Genomic DNA, 8122 nt, shown 5'->3' with positions numbered 1-8122 from the left:
GCGGGGGGCGGACCCTGGGCGGCGGTTGAAGGGGAGGCGCGCGGGCGACCGTTATCTCTCGTCAGAGCCCGGCTGGGCTGCCCCTGGGTCAAGGGGTGACAAACGCTCGGTTTCTGACTGAATTTGGTGGGAGACCGATCGCCTTCAGCAGCAGTTGCTCTGGTTTTCGTAAAATTAGCTGCAGAAGGGTGCGTAGTTGCTTCTTCTAACTAGCCCAGGCTGTCACACTCGGTACCCCTGACATCTTTAGCCGGAGCTGGGACCAGCTGGAGCTCCAACACCCATTTCGTACCAGAAATTAACGCTTTGCCATGTAACAGGTCCTTGCACAACTGCTCCTCCTGGGTGCTCAGGTAAAGCAACAAGCTGCCCTGTTTCCAGGCTCTTCAAGTCCTTTGCTTCCCAGACCAGATCACAGCTTCCCCCGCTTGTGGAGAAACACCTGCCCCGCTGACGTTCGCATCCCCTTTGGCTCCGAAATATCACAGCAGCGATCCACCAAATTTAAAGGCTTAGAAAAACCTTTTTCTTACTGGCCTCTAAAATTTATCCAAGGAAAAGAAACCGGTGCAGAGAGTCAACAGCGAGAGGGAGTTGCAGGAAGTTGTGAGGGACTGGCATCCTCACAGGAGGTGCTGCTTTTTGCCCTCCCAAATGTCAGCATCCTGTACTAGCTAACTCATTAAATCAGAGAAAATGGATAAAATGCCAGCTAGAATATATAGGAAGGTAGTCTTTTACTAACAAACACGCAGAAATCACTGCTCTTTCCACCAATGAAATCTTAATTCAGGGGATAACTGCAAATTACATAGATGGGAAGCTGAGGTTAGGGGAAGGAGCATTTCTCATGGTGAAGCTCAAGGACTTGGCAACCAAACTTCAGCTTGGCAGATAGGATGGCTACATTAGTTCATCCACATGCCACTAGACAGCACCACTGTAGCATTTTCATTATTTTATCTTGATTCTTCTGTGGTTCTGGAGTGAGAGAGAAATAAATATTTATCAAAATATTACTACCTCTTCACTACCCTGTTCATTTAACCCGTTTGCTGCATTTTGTCTTAATGTAGACACAAACATACCAAGGCAAAAGCTGTATCTTTCTAGCTATTCCTTGTAGTACCCCGTACCACGGGCATCCTAGTTCTACCTGGGGTCTAAATAATTACCAGTCTTGCATTTTGGTATGCTTACCTTTTTGCTGGGCTGTTATTATTTGCTTTGCTGGTCACCTTCTTTTACAGTGTCCAAAAAATCCTTCTTGTCCTCCCACGCACGAGTTGGCTACAGTTTGACTGTCAGTCTTTCTCCACATTTGGAGGGAAGTTTTGTGTAAGCGGATGCTATTCCCAACAGACAGGCAGAGGGGAGCATTATGCAGCCAAGAGGAGGAAAGCAAGGTTACTTTCCAGTGGCTGTGGTTCCTGGATGTGTTTTTTTGCAGATACATACATTTACAGCGTGGAGGTTTGCACAAGAAACACTTGAGCTAGACTTGTTTTTACTGAAGTATTACCCAGAGGGGGCACACATGCTCTACCTTCCCTCCCACCGTGTACATAATCACAAAATAGCAGTGTACTGTGGTGAGGCTCAACAACAGAAGTACCAAAAAAAGAGACTTGGAGAAGGAGGAAGGAGGGAAAATAGGTAGCAAATGTGCATCTGGATATCACAGCTGAGAGAACTGCAGTTAGTAGTAATAATTTTTCTTCTCTTTTGAGACCCAGTCCATAAATGCTGGGTGATTCCAGTACTTCTCTCCATCATACACTTGCTGGGGATGTGGACCTGGGTCTCAGGGTCTTCTTAAGAAAAGAGACTGTTCTATTAAATATATTACTGCTCCACGGTGCCTTGGCAATCACAGAGATGGGATTGAAAGAGTAGTGCCCCAGGCAGGATGCTCTCTGCAGACACCTGAGATGATAGTAACTGATAGTAACTGAAATCCAGTACAGCCCACTCACCCCAAGGAACCAGCCAGGACAACTCATAGGTCATAACACACCAGTAAAAAATGGTCTTCTTGGTATTTAGTGTCCAAAGATGACTCAGCCACAGAGGTGTGAGGATTAGGAAAGAAAGCAGATGTTCATTTTTAATTTGGATGGAATTCTGACACAAAGATTGGAGGAATTTTGGGATGAACCCAAAGACCTGGCCTAATCAGGAATGAGGCTGTAGAGCTGCCAGAAGTCTCTCTGAATCACTGCTAGGTGGAAGAAATGGCCATGAAGAAAGATATGTGCAACAGGAGACAAGGACTCAAATGGCTGTCCCAGGGAAGGGTGCGAGGACCAAGTTCAGATCCTGTGGAAATAAAAGGGCTCTGACCAGAAGAGCTTTCATCAAACATTTTCATGCCATAGTCTGGTCTGGACTCGCCTTGGGCCTTTCCTCAAAATGAGCTTCTAAAACTTAAAGGCTTCATTTAAGGGGAGGTCTGGCTTCTTTTTTAGAGGATGTGTCAAGGTGCCCAGAGAGCTATGGTATTCCTTTTCACACTAAGTAAGGAGAGAAGAGAGCTGTTTGATGAAGGAGTGATGTTGAAGCAGCTGGTGCCAGTAGGCTCTCCAATAACTAGTTGAAAACTTGAAGAGCTCCAGTGTCCAAGGCTCTGCAGGGACTTTGATATACCTTGAATCATGAAACTGACAGAGCACTGTAAACATTTCTAGTATGACAGCTAGAAGGTACAACAAGGCCATGAAAAGGTTCATACTGTAAATCATACAGGCTGTAAGCAAGAAAACAAAAGGAATTTTATGTGTTTTGAGAGGAGTTGTGCTGTAGGCTTATGGCTGTGGTTCAGCTGACCTCTTCAGATGAGAAGGGAAAGGGATTGATACACTAGCAGGGCATCTCACTCAAAAATTTTTTTCTGTTTTCTCAAATGAGCTGCAAAATATTAGTGTTGCAGTCCCAAAGATGCTGAACAGCTAAAAGTGAAGTCACAACATCAAGAAGTCCTCTAACTTAGAAAAGAAAGAAAGGAGTACTTAAGAGTGGCTTTGAAACACCAAGGGCAGCCATAAAAGTCCTCAAGGTTACCTTTTGATTCTCTATTTGCATTCCCTGTGTATTTCTGTGAAATACAGAGCATGAATAGTGGGAGGAAACCAAAGATCAGATCTCAGTAGGGCAGCATCTTGTCAAGGGAGACTACATACCCTGTTTGCACACAGCAGCATAGCCTGGAGGGAGGAACTCTTGAACTGATAGCTAGGCATAAAGTTTTCAGGCAGTTGAAACAAGGCTGCTTTGGTTTTATTTCATCCATGATCTCCTTAAGGAGTTCTCAGGGAGAGCACCAACCTCCTCACTTTAAAAGATAAAACATTCTTGCACTAAGGCTTATTCTCCCAGATCTTAGGTATTGCTTTTGGTGCTCTTTGCTTAACTTTATGGAATAAACTAGGTCTCTCACTTATCTTTTAACTATGCCTAGTAATAAGCGTGATCTCAATGTGAACCAGATACACCTTAAAGGCATTAAATCCTTATTGGGATACAGTGAATGTATTATCAGGGCAGAGAGGCGTGCTTACAGAGCATCTGCTTCCCCAAATGTGTGCTGAGAGCTTGGGAGTGAGAATCCCGTCATCCCTGCAATGACTGCTGTCAGATAGTGCTGGAACCAACATAAAGGATGGGAAAGAAATATCATCAGTGCCCTCTCTGCAAGCTGGAGAAAAGATGGCTGGATATGGAGAATAGTCACGTTTGCCATATACAGCCAATAGAGAAAAATAACTTCAAATGCATGGGACTACCAGGATCCAGGAGTAGAGAGCTGAGAGGAAAAGAGGCATGCGGGAGGGGAAGAACAAAGATGCACATGAAGGTAGGATGCAGTCAAGGACCTAGCAAGCTGTTCTTGGCCAACTTAGAGAAAAATGAAGTTGAAAAGAAGTGTAGAATGATACAATATGCTAAGGATTTACTAGTAAAGGAAAGTCAGTAAACATATGGGTATGGGAAAAAAAAACAACTGGCAGTGCGCCACATGCTGGGACTCAGCCAAGTTATGCGAGTTCTGCCCCGTAACGCTTGTTCTCACAGCAGGCGGGAAGTGCAGTCTGTGTGCATTGCCCAGACAATGCTATGGCCTCTAGCTCCAGGCTTTGCCAACCAGAGGTCCACAGTGTCAGTGTACACTTGGGTGAGCACTGGGAGAAGTGGCACGTGTACGTGTGGCAGGGCTACATCACGCCTCTGAGGGCAGATGGACACATCAAAATACCTGAGGACTCTCACCCCTCCAGCACCATGGGACCAATGGGAGACACTAGGGACAGTGTTTGTCTCAGTGGTGGCACATCTTTATTTCTTCCATGTCTAAGTATGTGGGTCAGTATTGGTTGCTTAAAATATTCGTTATTCCAGGAGGAGACCCCAACTTCTTACACAAGCCACTGGGCTTGTAGAGCAGCGGGGCTGATAAGCTCTAGAAAGGTAGCCAGGCAGTAGGGTGGTGCTGGGTATGGCAGCCTGCCAGGATATGTGCCCAGGTTCACAGACATCATTTACCTTGTAGTCCTACATCTTCATAGCAAAGCTTAGCGATACCCAGCCCACACACCTACTCTGGAACAACATTTTCCTTGAAACACTCATTAGACAAAATTAAAGCCACTGCAGATTTGTTCGTTAAAATATAAGGCTCTGTTGACATGGAAAAATTTGGCTGATACTGCTACACACCTAGAAATACGCCCGTATAAGCCACTATCCAGATTTAAAAAAAATATTACTGAGTGGTTTAAATGTTACTGTTACTTTCTAAGTAGTCAAACTGAGACATACAATGATCTTTTTTGTTACACAGATGTCTCCACTACTGATTCCATCAGCAGACCTACATCAAGCACTTCTGACAGTGCTTTTGCCTCAGGACAAAACCTGAGGCTCCTCTAGGTGAGCCCTAGTATGTAGCAGTGGTGGTTTAGACATTGCTGCCCATTTCTGCCCCATAGAGGAGAAAACACAGCAGTGGACAAGACTATCCTAAACCTTAATTAGCTCAGTGAACGTGTGCCATAGCCCTCAATCTCTACACGTTAAGATTGTCCGGAAAACCTCAAAAAATGTGAACTGAATGTATCAAAACCATAGATGACTTTATGGAGAACCAAGAGGAACGGTGTTAGCAATTATAGCTGAACTTCCCTATTTTTCTCAGTGAAGAGTTAACTCAGATGCCCAGAAATAATGTTTTTAAATTGTTCTGGTATCACTGGTTGGGAAAGGAGACAGATCATCCCAGTTTGCTACATGTGAAGCTTGCTTTGTTTTTTTTCCAGATACTGGGGAGGCAGGCAAGGGGACCTAAATCTCTCACCAAATTTTGACAAGTGTAGGGTTTCCTGTGAGCTGCTTTTCAAGGATTCGAGGATTCAACAGAGCCTCGATCCTGGTCTGGACAGTCACCCAGTCTGGTGCGAGCCATGTGTCACTCCCACAACTCACATATAGGCCATACTTGAAAAGATGTTACCACCTTTTGCCTCCTGGACCAACCTGTTTCTTAATAATCTAGTACTTTATGAAGAAAGGACTCGACCCCAAATCCAGTAAAACATAAAAGACAGAAAACATTGTAAATTAATTAAAAAAAAATTAAAAAACCCTAAAATAAAAATATTTTTCAAAGCCTGATTTTTACGCTCATGCCAAAGTTAATCAGTTCCCTCTGTTTACTTCCAGCTTCTCTTTGAGATACCCACTTGCAACTTATTTGTACGCACTTGCAGCAATGTTGTGTAATGAAGCAGACTTCCAGGCTTTTGGGTCTTCATGCATCCAAACTGTCTGGCTATGATGCATTTGTAGATGCTTAATTTTAAGCACCACGGAGCTCCATTCCCTGGTCTTACATGCCCATTTTTTGCCAGATCAGGGCTCAGAGAGAAGTTTTGGGAATAGACTTTGTGTCACTTCTTCACACGCACAGCAACCATGCTGACAGCACTGTATGGGGGAAAACAGCACCAGGACTTCCAGATGTAAAATCCTGAATGCGTGTGGTTCCTGGGAGAAGCCCAGTCCTGCTGCTGTCTGAAATACATTGAGAAACACCTGAAGAGGAGAAGAAACAACAAAAACACTCACAGCAGCCACTTCCTAGGCTAGAAAACAATGGAATTTTTATTGAACAGAGATGGCTCATAAACACGCTCAAAGGAGTTCCACCTGCTGTTCAGCAATATTCATTGCCATCTGATAATAACCTATGGGGGCAGCTGTATAAAATAGGAATAAAATACCAAATTGCTATATTCATTAATAACTTTGCCTTCCAAATACAGAACCATATGTTATTTAAAGTCTGAAAATAGACCACAATTGTTAGCATTTAAACCAAACCTTTATGATAACAAATATACAAAAAAGGCAGTCAATATATTAAACATTTAAATCAATAGCATACATTTCTCAGAGGTAAACACTGAGCAAACAAAGCCACCAATGATGTTCAGAAATCAGGTAAAAGTTTCAAGGTCAAGCTCCAAACACTGTAGCTTTCCTAAAGCCATAGTGGTATTACACTTCTATCTAGCCCCTAAATTGAAAACTATGTAGCATGAACATCTGAAAATATAACATTGGCTATCTGGCAGGAAATTGGAAGTTTCTTAAGTCCTCACTGTATTTATATTGAAGCACCTGCAGAGACAGAGGGCAGTAGGAGTTAAGCACTTTGTTTTGCAAGGTTGGGGTTTTAGTTCTGTTATAAATGAGGGCAACAGCATCCTCATACCAAACACGAATTCCAGCACTGACAAAAGAGAAGTATTGGCCTGATAAACTGCATGAAGAATCAGCCTTGCAACTTGTGTTAAACAGAATGGGACTCGCATACCTGCCTATTTACTGAAAGCCTGGGCTATTTCTACTGCACAGAAAAAGTCTCCTTCAGTAGTTGATCTAATGCCTGAGTTTGAAAGCTTGGGATACATACATACGCTCAAAAATAATGTGACAAATTTACTATCAATAAAAACATGTTTTAATGCCAACAACTAATAAAAGTTCATATTGCAATATTGCTCACAACATAAGTGTACAATTTGCACAAAACATGGCTCTTCAACATGAATATTTTGCAAGCTACAATATATATATATAATATGTATAATTTCTCTTCTTAAAGAATTATATGCCAGAGTGCATGCAAAGAACTTCAAAGCAGTAACACAACAGGAGCAATCACTTGTTTACAGGTTACTGAAACCATTCAATACAGAAACACTGGGCTATTAGATAACAGACAGACAGATAGGTAGATGTATATACACACTGCTTTTTCGTGGACCTTCCCATGTTACACCAGCAGTGTGGGTTCCTTATAAGCTCAGACCCCTATGAAAGACTGATCCAAGCAGGGCTCTGAATGTTTTCCACACTCTTTGACCATAAATCACTTCTGCTGGAGACGACAGCAAAGGAGGCACTTGTCCTTTAGCCAGGAGTGGAGGCAAGCAATCTTCTCCATAGCCAACATCTGCTCCAATTCCTGCTCCTTCATTTCTAAGCAGTGGGTGGTGAGCATCTATCCATCCTATGTTTTGGCTGGTCCCAAGCAGTCTCCTGCAGCCTTTACAGTTGGAAACCCAAGACTGGAGAATCTGGATCTCCTAAACAGCAGTGCACAGCACTGCCACCGTTCTAGTCAGATATGTACAAGGAATGACACGTATCCTCTGGTTTAAAATTTACATAGAGTATATACATATAAAGCTATTCTATGAAGGTGCAAGTTTATTATTCTCTGGTGTGTTCCAACGAAGATTTCTTAAAAACCTTTATACACACCCACCAGGAGAGTTTACACAAAGTTGACATTTTGTCATAGTTCATTACGTAGGCTTCGTTCTGCAAACTCCGTAACGGAAACTCCCATTACTTTCCCTTGGAGTTCTGCCTATGCACAGGACGGGAATTGGTAGACTACAGTCATGTCTAATATAATTTCCTTGACTTCGATACATTTTTAACTGGGGTGAATTGGCACCATGTGGTTTTTTTTCCAGGAAGTCATCAATCTCTACGAAGCGAGGCAGGACATGTAACTGGACATGGGGGGGGGGGGGGGGGGGGGGGGGAGGTGGTT

This window comes from Haliaeetus leucocephalus, unplaced genomic scaffold (genome assembly GCF_000737465.1).
Source record: "Haliaeetus leucocephalus isolate CR32 unplaced genomic scaffold, Haliaeetus_leucocephalus-4.0 Scaffold101, whole genome shotgun sequence".
Lineage (NCBI taxonomy): Eukaryota > Metazoa > Chordata > Aves > Accipitriformes > Accipitridae > Haliaeetus > Haliaeetus leucocephalus.
The sequence above is the reverse complement of the archived record's forward strand: the minus strand, read 5'-3'. Positions refer to the sequence as shown.